Below are 14549 nucleotides of genomic sequence, written 5' to 3' on the forward strand. Positions count from 1 at the left end.
AAATTCAATAGTAAATTAAGATAAGACCTTTCTTTTCCATAACAAAATTATGCACAAATGGATCAATTGCAGTGATATGCCCTTTGGTTACTATGAGGAACTTGGTTACTGAGTTATTTTACATTACAGCACACCTAACACCAATTCATGTTTTCAGAATGTAACTTCAGCACTGAAGTTTAGGGTGTCCAGCCTTCCAGAAGAAACTATAAGGAAACCAGATGTTTTGCTCCAGGCTCCTTGAACACCCTTGCACTCCTAGGGACAAGACAGATGTACTCAGTGTTTCTAACACCACAGCACTGTGGAGCTGGTTTCAGAAACTGGTCACTTTGTGTTTCCCCAAAGAAATTATCTGCTTGTTCCCTAGTAAAGCACAGAATTTTTAGTCCAGCTTTTTATTCCCAAGTTAGTTCTCATCATCAGTCACTTGGCTTGCTTAGTACCTACCTCAGGCTACTATACCTCTACCTCTTGCAGCAAGAGAGCAGAGAACCAAAAAAAAGGAAGCAGTTAAAAAAAAATCAGAAAATATAATGCTTCAAATCTTCTCAACTACTTTTATTCTTCCCATTCTTGCAGAGGATGTACTCTTCAGAGTTTCAAAACCCTTCAAGCCTACACAGGTTCTCAAGAACATATGCTTTCCTTTACATCTCATTGATCAGTTTATAACCTCTCTGTCCGTCTACCACCAGGCTCCCTCTTAAGAAAATACTCCTTTTACCTGGGCTCTTATAGAGAAATTAATCAGCTGGATTCAATAAGTGATCCAGGGCATGTGATCCTCAGCTAATCAGGAGCAGCTACAGGAGTGGATGAAGAGGAAAGCAACCAGAGGCTGAGCAAACATCCAGTGGTATTCTTAACGCCCATAAGGCTCTGTTAGTGCCCCTATTTCACACTGCACTAGCACAAGACATTAAAAACACAGAATATGCAATTAAAGGTGCTGTAGTGACTCAATTTTAGATTTTTTTCCAGCTAAAATTTTAATTTTTTTATTCTAAAATTTGTGCATATATTTACAACTTCATTTAAATTCTTAATGAAAACAATTACTGTTACTTAAAAGGGGGGGGGGGGAGAATTAATTCTTATCAGGAAACCCTTTCTCTTTATGCTGTTTCATTACTAATAGGTATTTTGTCATTTTTATCCCCAAATGCATGCAACACACTAACATAACCCAAAATCTGAGACTAAGCTTCTATGTGACTCGTTATGATTTCATACTAATAATGGGGAGGAGCTATGGTTCTATAAAAGCAGCTAATGAGTCAAAGTACTACTCCAAATTCAATGGCATAATTGTATCAAATATGATTCATAATAAAGTAACACTAAGTTAATGTCATTCAACCAAAGACATAAAAATTTTAGCACCTCTCTTTCAGCATATATTCTACATAAGCCAAAAGTGAATATTTTAACTGGTTATTAATAAGAGTTCTATCCAGGTAGTTATTAATATTGTGAACATTCTGAAATAAATTACCTGTATGATTAAAACATACTATTGCAAATAATTTTTTACTCTAAAATTTTCTGTATATTCCAGCTATTCACCCTGTGTGAAGAGAGGTGGATTCTTGCTCTGCTTTTCTTAAACGAGTGCATTTGGCTCCTCAGCAGACGAGTATTTGTCCTAAAAGTTTTCTTCATAATGTCCCTTGCCAGTGAAACTGAAGACAAGCATTCTTAAAACAGTTTTCCATTCTTCCCCATCAAATAAAAAGCACTATCACTGTGTATAAGCCAAAAGCATAGATAGCATGGTTGTTATCTAGATCAACTCAGGAATGGGCAGAACATTCCCCTACCATGCTGTTTAAGTATTTGCCCAAATTGCTTTTGCACTTATGCAGTAGAGTTCAGCCATGAAGTGCACTAGAAGGTGCAAAGCATTACTCTGTCCCAACAAAATTCCTTTAGCAAAATACCCATGTATGGCACAAACAGAGGCTTATGCATTTTTTAAAATGTCGTAAGTATTTCTCCCAGCTTTTTGTTTCCCTGCTCTCTCACGCTGCAGTTCCTCCTGATTAAATAGGGATCATTAGCTAGGAGAGCCATCTATCAGATCCAGCTGGAAGCAGTTTGCTAATTTCTCTGAAACAGCTTTGGTAAAAAGAGACCATTCCTTATGAAGAACCTTGGAAGGAGAGAAATAGAGAGCTGAGAAGATAAGCATTAAAAAAATCAGTACAATTTTTGGTGACCATTAGGCTTGAAGGATTCCCTTTGTAGAGAAAAGTGCATGAGCTACCCAGCATTAAAAAAAAACATCATAAGCACAGAAAACTCTCCTGTCACTGATTCACCTTCCTAGATGTCTGACAGTAATTTCCATCACTGCACAGTGGTTTGGAGGTGGGCCTATATGCCAGGATAAAAAGGGGAAATCTCACAATGCAAGAAGAGTAAAATTCGGGTGAAAAGGACCCTGATTAAGTATAATTTTAAGTATAATTACTGGCTACAGAAGACTGCTTTAAATCTATTGATAGACAGATGTAAGCCCTCTTATCCTGTCTCTTCTGTCTGAAGGCAAAACAGCATTACAGAAAGTGCAACAAGGCTATAAAGTACTGGAGGAACTGAGTAAAAAATGATGGATTTTTTGCCCCTTTATATCCAAAAGGAGACTCATCTAAATGTGACAGATACAACCAACCCAGCACTAACACTTGATACTAAATCTCTGAGGCTGGATTACAATTGCAAAGTAAAAATAACCTCATAAGCTAAGGACAATCAGAAGTTTTAGTTGAGGATTTTGATTTGTCAAGGAAGGGAGAAACCCAATAGTACAAGAATGACATATAGATTCAAACCGGGCCCAAAAATCCCATCAAATGCTCCACTGCATGGGAAGCTCACAGCAATGTTTAATTCATACAGTGCTGTCTTACCTTTGTGATTACAGAATTATTAGTCTGATTTTTAATTTCAGTAATCAATGTAAGCAAGCATGAAAATATGCTAGGTTTTCCTCTTAAGGCACTGTGATGTTTTTGGAGTTCACATCTCTACATTGCTTAGTACTGTGTTATTTTAAGGGTTCTAATACACCATCTTAAAATGACTCTCCATAGGTACTCGCATAAAAAAAAAGGATAAAGTAAGATATTGAAGGCATCGAGATAAAGTACTGGCTTGGCCAATATTAGAGACTCTACAAGGGTTTTTTAGCCCTACTCAGGGATGTTACAGTCTCCTGGGAAACCATACACTGTATACCCAGCCCTAAAAATGCTCAGTTCTATGCTTGACAACTTGTGATAACTGATAGTTCAAGGACACCTCAGTTAGGCACCTCCTGCTCATATATAATGCAGATACAGCAGGAGGAGAATTAGCCCTCTTGTTCAACAGATGGTTCAAAGGGAAGATGATTAAGGTGAAACAAGAAAAAAAAAAAAGCATTCTGTATACTCAGTACAAAAATAATGGGTCTGGATCAGCCACATTAGTTGTCAGGTACTATAATTATAAAGGGAACAGAGATGTTGTTGGCAAAATAGATCAACAGTAAATCAGTTTGAAAATGCAACAGGAGTGCTGCATATTCCATATGCAATAGATAGGGGACCTTGCTTAAAACTATAAACAACAAATCAAGTGACAACAGGTTCTCATTTCAGGGACTTCTGGGTTTTCTTTTGGGGTTTTGTTTTTATAATTCAGATGAACTTCATTTATAATTCAGCAGGCATGGTAAGAAAATGGCTTTGCCATATAAGTTTAATAAGTTAAGCAACTGCTTGACATCTTAACACAGGAAACCAAGTGGATAAAGAACATAAGCCATTCACTGTCTGTGGGGAAGAACTGTGTACAAATCTGAATTATTTACTGTTTATACTAACTGCTATTAGTTTACTCAGGCATGACTACCCAGCCATACCAAGTCAAGACTATAATTCACATAAGTATTTAAGCAGAGCCTTTAATTCAAGCATTCAAGCAAGCTTTGACCCTAAAACAGTAGTAGGGAATAAGAATTCTCCATGTGCTAAATGCTTTAGTATACATAAAGATTTTATTTTATTATGTAAACCTATAAATAATTAAGTCTTCTTACTTGTAGTGCATTTTATTGTTTTGGATAAGTCAATTCTGCCATTCTTTCAAATATATATTAGGAATTATCTCCAAATATTCCACTGAGAACCTATGACAGTTTGGCTGTGCTCATCACACATAGACTCCAAGCTCATCCCCTCTCATAGAAGTTTTCACAGTGAGAACAGATGTTTAATCTTGTCCTAGAGCAATCTTGTGATACAGAAATGAAGTCCCCTGAGGAGAGAGTGACTGTGCAAAGGTAGACGGAGAAACACGAATTCCAAATGAATGCAGTCACACCTCAGTCTCAAAGAAAGAGTGTGAAAGTAAAATTGGAAATAAAGATCAGCAACAGAACAAAAACACTTAAGTCAGATCTTTCATCATTTTGACACATAAATATTCATGAAATATTCATGAAAAAAACCCTTTTTGATCTTTGATATGGCAACGGACCAAGTCAGAGGGCAAAAATCCTGTTTAAAGAAATCTGTGGTATTTTACATAATTTCTGAAATTTTCGTAGTGCAGAGCTGTCTATAAGTCTCCCATCTTTCACTGCAGAGATTGACTTCACATTATTTAGATAAGTAAAACAGATTAGCAACTCAAACTGTGAGCACATTCTGCTTTTTTGGAAGTGAATTTCCATTTGAGTACCATGAAAAATAATTGTATTCCTTATTTTTCCTTTTCACAGACAGGAGGGCAGGGTGCAGAAATGACCTTCTCCTTTCATATTAGAAAAGGAGTTGCTTGTTTTGAGCAAATGCTTTTGTGGTTTTTCGCATTTATGTTAATTTCCAATAAAATGGATGAAAATTTTAACTTAATAAATGCATGAATGATCTTCGACAATTTGTTACTGAGACAGAAAATTAAAACTGCATTTCTCACATGAATTTCCTTCATATCAACTGGAACTACCCAGCTTGCAAAAAATGTGTAGGTGTATATTTACATGTACATAAAATGGCTTTTCAGATTGAAAGTAAAGAACATTTTTTTTTAACTGTATTAATAGTAAAACAATGGAATAGGCAATCCAGGGAACATGTATAGGCATGCAAGAAATGATAACATGCCTCAGAAAGATGATTGATACAGCTCTGGTCATCTATTAAGATGGATTCCAACCTTAAATTTCTATGAATGCTATGAGAAATAGGAGGAGAACTGACTAAAGGTTCCCTCAGAGCCAATAAAAATTGCATCAGAAACTGGAGTATATTTATTTCAAGTTTATTCTACTTTTCCTAAACTTCTCAGAGTATCTCAGTTGTACAATTTCCTTACCCAAATTCATATTATAGGGAAAGGAATTAAATTGATTTTACATCAATGGAAATAGGATCAAAAGTATCTTTTAAAAAATACTTTATCACTACCTTGTAGCAGCTTAAAAATGCACTACAGTAAGATTTACAACACTTCTAATTATTTATTACATAACTGTCAAGGTCTGAGGCAATATAAAAAGCTTTTTCTTAGCATTACAGAAGTTATCAAATCTTACGCAAAAACCCTGTCAAGGAAATCCTGAACAATAAATTTTCAAGCAAGAATAAATGATTTCTTTATAAATATATAATAGAATTCATTTATTACAGATTCAATATCAAACTACTACAGAAAACAGTCAAAAATTCACTCAGTTTTCTGCGAGAAAGCATTTAAGTCCCTAGTATTTAATCTATGTTCATATGACAGTAGTACATAGAGATTTTCTTTTCCAAGGATCATGCTGTCCTTGCTGAGTGGTATAGAGATGTTATCGGGAGCAAGTATGAGGCTTTGTGCTCTCTGGATTGCTGCTACAGTAATATGATGTCAGCAGGAGAAACATGAACTAAATTCCTTCTCTCTTCAGCAACAGTTTTATACAAATAGCACAGGTTGGCAGAAGAAGGGAGAAAAACCATATAACTTTAAATTTTGTCCTCTGACTGCCTTCTCACATCCAGAACTAAATGCTGAACAATCAAACCACAAGAACAAAAGTCCAAGAAAACCTTCAATCAACCAAACATAAAACCAACAGAGAAAAACACGATCCCTAAAAAAATTTAGAAGAGTGCATTCAAATTGTAGTGTAGTTGGATCTTTGTAGTATTGTTTGCTTATCATTCACATGAGATAAAAATTAAAGGAACCTTTTTTTTTTAAAGGATTCATTTTGTGTTACAAACACAAAATGAAATCCCTACTTATAGTAGTGAGGTGTTCTGCCATTCCTGAACGCAGAGTGGGTAGGAAGCAGGTACAGGAAAAGCATTTCCAGGGGAGGGAATGAGAAGCACAAATAGGAACCTCTCAGATGAACTTATTTTACACGTTTGAGAAGCATTTTTATAAAAAAGAACGTCCAAGTGGAAAAAAAAAAAAGTAAATTACAGCTTTGTAACTGTATTAAATATAATTTCCAGATTTCCACAGACTTAACAGGCCTAGGCCAACTCTTCATGGTATGATGTGGGTCCAACTGCAAGGAAGAAATGCAACAACATTTTTTTGTTAGGACTTCATGAAGCCACAGACGCCGATTACCAATATTCAGTACACATCAAGGACATGCTAGCATTTCATGTGCATCTTTTTAAAGTGGAAACGAAATGACAGAGGGTCGGGCTGAGCAGCACAAAAATGAGGAGCAGTAGTGGCAGTGAGCAGAAGAATGAACGAGTGCACCAAGTGGAGCAAGCAACAGCAACATCTGGCAGAGTGTCAAAACCCCCAGGTCACAGCACAAAGCTCTGGAAACTTCAGCTGGGGCTTGTTGCCTCACAGGACTCCACAGCTCCCACGAGTAAGGCAGGCTTTGGCTCAGGAATGGGGAAACATCAGCTGGCCCAGCTGTTGCCTTGACAAAGAGGATTGAAAAATTATTATTGTTATAACTTTAGGGATTAGCTCTTACATGTTACCTGTTTATCAGTAATAAAATACTGTTCGCTGAGTTAATTAATTTGCAAGAATAAAAATCTTAAATAATAATTAATTAATAAAATTAATCTCTAAGTGCTCTTGAGATTAATTCTTGCAGGTATCTAGGCATTTTACTAGATGTCACTTTAAAATACAACCTGGCCTTTACTGTTGGCAGTGGTATCCCAGCACAAAAAGTGAATTATGCAGGTAGCCATTAGAAAAATCCAACTCTGTATCTTTCAAATAACCAATATGAAATTATTTATTCAGAAACAGGAAACTGTAGTTTATCTTAAATATGTGCATTTTTTCAATTAGTAATTTTCAATTAATCACTAATTAATTTCTAAATCTTACAGCCTGTGCTTTATGGAGTATTAAAGTATCCCTCCCCTTTTTCATTCATTTGAAACATTAAAAATGCTGCCTTTAAATTTCCAACATCGTCACTGCAGAGTAAAATTACAGTGTGTATGTGTCTGAGGGAAGTGATTGCTTTAAAATATATCACGAGCTAAACCAGTGGGATTCTTTTGTTTTAGCAGAAGAATGACTGCATAAGAACCCTGAAAAGTCAACTGTCCAAAGGCTTGAATAAAAATTTCACAAAAAGAAGCAATATAATTTTTCTTAAAATTTATGGCTTTTAAAACTTGCTGCAAGTACTACAATGGCTTGCTGAGTGGAAAGACTCATTCTAACCCCTCATTTCCACTTTAATAAATCTAGCAAAAATAAAAGAAAAAAACAGACTGCATTATTTGGTTTGTCCAGTGTGTTTAGAATGCCACAGTGTACAATGCAAGATAAGTAGCAACACATGCTGGTTTGATATGAGTTGCTCTATCACTGCAGCAGAGAAGCAATATCCTCAGTAGCATTCTGCAGGCTGAGCTGAATCTAATCATAACTCTGTAGCCAAGGGATGCACAGTACATCTTCTATTTAGTCTAACTACTTATCACCAAATGCCACAGCCACCAGAATGTTTTTTTCATTTAACATTAGACTGGCTGTAGACCATTAATCAGAGCCAAACACTGAATAAGCAAGCATGTGAGAAACAGAATTCAACCATAAAAAAGGCTTCACAGTTTCAGTTAGTAACTGAAGGACCTGCTAGGATAAAATGAATCTACTATGGAACATGACCTGAAAAAAAATCTACTAATAATGGTAAGGTGTTTGTTTCTATACTTAAATGAATTAATTCATTTTAGTATAAAATGTGTCAAGAATGGCCTTCTAATAGTCTCTAATACCAGAAGTCTTACTAATTAATGTGTATGGTCAAGCTGATACTCCGAAAAAGCTCAAACAAAAATGTTCATAACAGGATTAGATACAGGAAGCAAACAGATCCACAAAATTAATGCAAAATTACAGTTGCACAGATAGTGGTTCAGAAAACTCCAAAATACAAAATGATAGGGTCATAACAGCTGTAATTAACATAAGAGTTATCCTTGCTCCTCTATTTTTCTTCATTATAAGACATATTATTACCATGTGATGTTTACCATATACTATCACAGGAAAAAAAAAATAGGATGTTCCATGGAACAAATTTCTTAATATGTAATTCTTCTTGTTTTTTTTTTTCATTGATTCAAACTAAACTGGCCCCAGAAACTGGCTTTGTGGCTGCCACATGAAGATGGAATAACCTGTAAAAAATGAGTGTGAGTAACAATGCAGTCATTCTTGTACATGAAGCAGGAGGATGTATGTCCTCCAAAGAATACATGAGATGTCACAACTCCCAGTAAATTTGGATTTAACCTGTAGGGCCTCTACAAAAAAATCCTGCAACAAAACAAACCATGAACAGCCGCAAAAAAACCAGCAACAAATACATAAATATACATACATACATATATATAAAATAACCATTCTTACATATGGAGATAGTAAATATTCACAGTTAAAGTTTGAGGCAGACCCAAGAAGCAGAATTCAGCCATCTGATTCCCCACATGGTGACTCAGTGACAAGGACAAACTTATTCCTTCTGCAAATCTGAGAAGAATGCCAATAAGCAAGCAGTGTTTGCAAGTTTCTCAGGTAGTACAGAAATGGTTTATTGCTTTTTCAGGTCTGTTCAAGTTTATACATTATAAGCTGAGTAAGCAAATAAGTACTCGGGAAAATATAAAAAACAGGCACCCCTACAAATTCAGAGATATAAGAATTACCATCAAGGCAAGCAAAACAAAACCCAGATGAACAACTGAGATAAGTGATGCCAAGTTCTTGGGACTGGCCTGCCTAAGTCCTTCTGCTTTACTTAGAACAAAATGCATTTTGTTCTGTCACACCCAAAGCAGCACTTTGAATCTCAATGTCCTTCTTTTTTTCACGTTTTCTTTTGGCAAATCAGACACATTACTCTCGTGAAAGCTTTCAATACTACATGTACTGCTCCATATATTCCCTATCACTGCACTTCCCAGCCACTGCCCTTCCTTGTTCTTATAAAAGATACTAATGCTGCAATCGTTAGTATTGCCTTTTATCACTCATTTTTAAATGCATGGTTTCTAAAATGGTTTAAAATGCATTTTTTATTTTGAAGAGCCTTTCAACTGACTGACATTCCTGTGGTAAGGAGAGCTAAAGTTAATGCTTGATCTGTTCTGAGCTCAGCACAGCTCTCCACAGCCCTTCTCCTCCCTTCCCATCAATTCACATCTTTTTGAATAATACAAGTCTAATAAATTCCAACTATTTTTCAAATGCCTGACACAAATTTGAGCAAATTTCCTGTACTAAAGTCAACTGAAATTTTCAGTCAGTATATGCTGTAGAATCATGCAGAGGCAGAAGTGGAGACTTCATGAACCACCTTCAGCCAGGATCTGAACAAATTTTCAACTAATCAGTTTAAAATATTTTCTATTCAAAAGGACAACTTAACACTTACAGAACACAACTAAACATTTATCCCAAGGCCACATTTATGCACAATTCAGTTGGAACCTAATATATCCATTGGGAACTTTTCTGAAAAAGTTAACTTATTGAAAACTGATGTCTGGATTCAGCCAAAAGTATTTTCTGATTCTTTTAAAAAAAATTGTTGATACCTGGGTTAAGAGAAGCAAATAAAAAAAAATTTTGGAAGCCAAAATTTTTTAATTGTAGTATTTTTTTCCAAATCTTATATAAATTATAGAACTTGACAAAAATTAATAAAGGCTAGACATTCAAGTTAAAAATTTTGGTTTTGACCCAAAACAATACTTTCTAATTTTATCGCAGATAGAAAATGGGTCAAGTACTAGCCCAAAGGCTCACATGTACACCGCTCAAAATTTCAGGTGTATATAAAGAAAGTCCCTAAAAATTTCTTTCTTACTGAGAAAATTAAAAAAAAAGTTAAATGCCATTATGCAGATTTATGATGTATTTATGCAGCACATAACACTCTGAATTCTACTTATGGCTGTATGATCATGAGCCCCTCAATAAATCCATTTTTTGAGGAGAAAAATCTTTAGCAACCATGTTAAGAGAGCAAGAATTCACAGCCCTCTATAACCATAGGTAACAAAGGAATAGGATGTAAATCAGAGACCTCCTTTAATTGTAGGTTTTGTTTCAGATGCATTACCAGAAATTACACCATTAAATTTGTCAGGTATATTTAAAACTAGAAAAGCAGAAAGAAAAAAAATCACCACACCTCACATTTTCCACAGAGGAAAAAACCCACTTTGTTTGTCTATTCTCTTGCTATTCATTCATCTCTGCATGTCATGTGATTTAACTTAGAGAAACTGTTTCTGCATATATTTAAAATTTAATTCTTCCTGCACTTGCTTAAATAGTAAACCAATACCTTTACAATAGTGAGAGAAATTACGACAAAGGATTAGAAACTGATGTTCTACTGTGTTGATTTTATCCTGGCTGGATGCCAGGTGCTCACCAAAGCCACTCCATCATTCCCCTCGTCAGCTGGACAGGGGAGACAAAATATAATAAAAGGCTTGTGGGTTGAGATAAGGGCAGGGAGAGATCAATCACTAACTGCTCTCATGGGTAAAACAGACTCAAATTGGAGAAAAATTATCTTATTGCCAAGAAATGCTGAGGGTCTCAAAACTTCTATGGATGACTTCAGATGCATCCAAAAAAGAAGAAAAAAGGTGAAAACATTAATTTTATCATAATTTCTTACAGTTTTTAAAAAGTTGTTGATTGTATAAACCGGGGGGGGGGGGGGGGGGGGGGGGAAGTAATTTCAATACCAGGCTGAAGTGGCAGTATGTTAGTAACTTGCTTAACTTACTCATTAACAGCAGCTAATTAAAATGCCAGTCCTCCAGAACTTTAACTACTCAAAGCTTTCACTCTTTTTGTGAGGCACAGGAAGTTTGGATTTCTTTATAGTACAACCAATTTAGTGAAAGCTGGGAATAAAGTACGCTGGAAAAAAGATGCAAATAATCTAACATTAGTTTAGAGGCTTCTTTTTCTTTGTGTGACAATATTAGAAATAGATTGTTCTCTCAATGAAGGAATCTTTGAAGTATTCAAGATTTGGGAGCACAACAAATTCAGTATCCTTTTAGGAAGTCTGCAACTTGCCCTCTGGAGACTACTCCTTCCCCACTTTACACACCAGTACTCACTGTATTTCACATCAGTCTCATCATTTGTAAACTGGCATGGAAAGAAAACGCAAGAAGCAAGCAAAACTAACCTCATATACATTCACAGTGGTTTCCAAAACAATCACAAGGTATCCAATTACTTAGCATGTAAAACAGAAGTAATGGTCAGGGTAACCTGAAATTACTTCAGCTGTCTTTTAAAAATATAAAAATGTAAACCATTTAATGAGAAACTTCAAGAGAAAGACTGTTTCTGTGTTTTAAGAATACCTATATTGAAACTTAAATATGCATCTTGATTTTTTTTAAAGCTGAGCATTTTTCCACTGAAAATCCCAGCAAGTTTTACTATTTAAATTTCAACATCACCTGCAGAACTTTTAATCAAGATTGGCTAAAAAAAAAAGTAAAGAAGTTTATTTCTACCTTGCAGTCAGCAGAACTGTCACACAGGTTTGCAGATGTCACTCCTAGAAATGTGGTTTCTTTTTCTACTTTCTTTATATTAAGAGGAGGACAGATTTCCCTAGACAACACTTCACTGCAAGCATGCAGGGCAGACAACTTTACGTTACACAATCCCATCCAAAAGGTAGCTCTGTTCCTTGAGAAGCAGTGATTATAGGCCATAATTTGATGAGCTAGTGTCTATAAAGCAAATTATAGCAAAACAATCATACATCTCTGCCTTTTCACATATACTCACTGGATGTCAGACAAATGGTTTCACCAGTGCAATAATTTTCCTCTGTCAGCTTATTTAATGAAAACAGGAAGGAAAAGAAAGAAAGTCACCTTACACATATTTCAGTCATAAACTGTATTGAGATAACTATACTAGACTTCTGTACTTGCAAGCTTAATTCACATCCTCAAAAGAAAGAAAGAAGCTATGACAGGAACATAGGCACTATTTATTGGGTTGGTTTGGCTTTTTTTTTCAGGAATGCCAAGCATCTTGACTTCTTGAAGACCAAAAGGCTAAAAACAAAATTCCAAAAATGTTTTTGTGAATGTAACAACATTTGCTTCTCTGTATTTGAGTTTTCACAGCAAACTAAGCAACGTTTCTTTGTTCCACTGAGTCAAGCAATAATTGCCCTGAACTGATAAACTCGATCATTTTTACACCCATCACAAGAATTAATAAAATCAATTTAGATGGTCTGTAGAGCTCTCCTCATCTTTCTACACAGACAGGTCTACCCTGAAGGTCTCTAAGCTGTTTGGTTGTTCCAAACTCTCTCTGCAAATGAGCCCTATGTTTTTCAAGACTAGGCAGATAAAAATCCCTTCCCCAGAATTACTACAAAACTTCTCCTTAAAAAAACAACCGAACATAAAACCAAACCAGCCAAGTATCTACATGGAACTCCTACTAAATATTACTTAGATAGCCCTGAAAATGTTTAAGCACAAAGAGAAAGATGCCTAACAGCCAAAAAATGAACTATCATTCTAGAGTGCAAGTGCCAAATTAAAAGGTCCATTTTAGCTGAGAGGCCCTCTCATACCCTCCCTCCCAAAAAAAACCCAAACACAAAATTTATCAAGTCATGTTTCTTTTTTAAGACAGCAACTCTGTTAAATCCCCAAGTATTACCCATTAAATACATTCACCAATATCACCTCCTGAGCACTAATACTGATTTAAGTCCCTGAAGACAGGTCTTCACCGCTATGCACAACCAGAAATACTATACTTGGACTACCACAAGCAGATGGCATGTGCTGCTACTTTTCTTTTAATTCTGTTTTTGCTTTGACTTGTTTCTTTCTTTCTTTCTTTTTAAACTTGTGTGAGCACTCAGATCAACATTCAAATACTATAGGAGAAGGTACTAGAGAGTAAACTTTGGTTTGTTAAGGATTTGAAACCACACATCCCCACACAGATAAAAATGCAGTGAAAGACAACAACCTAGTAACTTTAACAATTTTTATAGGAGAGCACTTCTTGAATTCTGGATACTAGTTTCATTCAAGAATATGTGTCACTGATACAGTGAGAGGCAATAGATAGTTATCACCAAGTTTCTGGAAATACAATTTTCTTCCTGCCTATCAAGGTAAAAATCAACATGCCAAGTCCCAGCACAGAAAAGCATGCAGAAGATAATTTTCAGTGTTCTAAATAACAGGAGTCATATTATCAACTTTGCTTCCCTCTCTTTGGTCACCCTGGTAGGTCTTAAAACTTAGCCTTCCAATTACATTTAAATGGTTTAACTGAGTTTCCAAAGTGTGTGTGTGGCAGGGGGCACATTTACTTCAACCACAAAAAGGGCCTCATATCTGGCCAAGGCAACAGAGACTTTGTGCTTTAAAATAGAAGCTCGGCTCTGACTTACAGCTTCCTATAAATTGTTTTTATTCAGAGATTTAAGTGGCAAGAGTTAATTCTATCATGTACACAGTTTTCTGACAGCAGCAAATTCTATACAACTGCAGCCTTATACTTCCCAGCTTCTTCTGCAGTGTAACTGTTGTAAGTTGTAACTTGAGATCCAGCGAAAATGTGTACCCAAGCTACTGCTTAAATAATACTGTGATATGCCATTTCACTAACTGGGGACGTCAGTCTATAGTTACCCACAGAAAACCTTAAGGCCTTGTAAGAAAAAACCAAAACACCAAACTGTATTTTCGAGCTATCAGGGTTTAAACTTTTAAAGAAGGCTCTACTGAAAAAATCCCATTTTTCTTTCCAAATCAGTATTTTAGAGTATAATAGTTTTATCATGCTTGGCACTCAGCTAAAGGCTGATCTCACTGTTTTCGATAGGATATCCAGACCATTAAGAGTGGTAGAATCAGATCACAATCTGCAGCACTTTATTTATGGAGCAAATGCAATTTAATATGTGAAACACTTTATCTAACTGCAGAAGATTGCATCCATCTTTCATACTATACATCCTTTATGTGCTG

The 14549-nt window shown here is 35.6% G+C and overlaps 1 protein-coding gene across 1 annotated transcript in view; it reads right to left on the reverse strand.

The window, feature by feature from the left end:
• Window positions 1–14549, reverse strand: part of GALNTL6 (polypeptide N-acetylgalactosaminyltransferase like 6) — a 431047-nt gene that overhangs the window by 255175 nt on the left and 161323 nt on the right. The window lies entirely within an intron of this gene.

Source organism: Melospiza georgiana, chromosome 5, assembly GCF_028018845.1.
Source record: "Melospiza georgiana isolate bMelGeo1 chromosome 5, bMelGeo1.pri, whole genome shotgun sequence".
Taxonomy (NCBI): domain Eukaryota; kingdom Metazoa; phylum Chordata; class Aves; order Passeriformes; family Passerellidae; genus Melospiza; species Melospiza georgiana.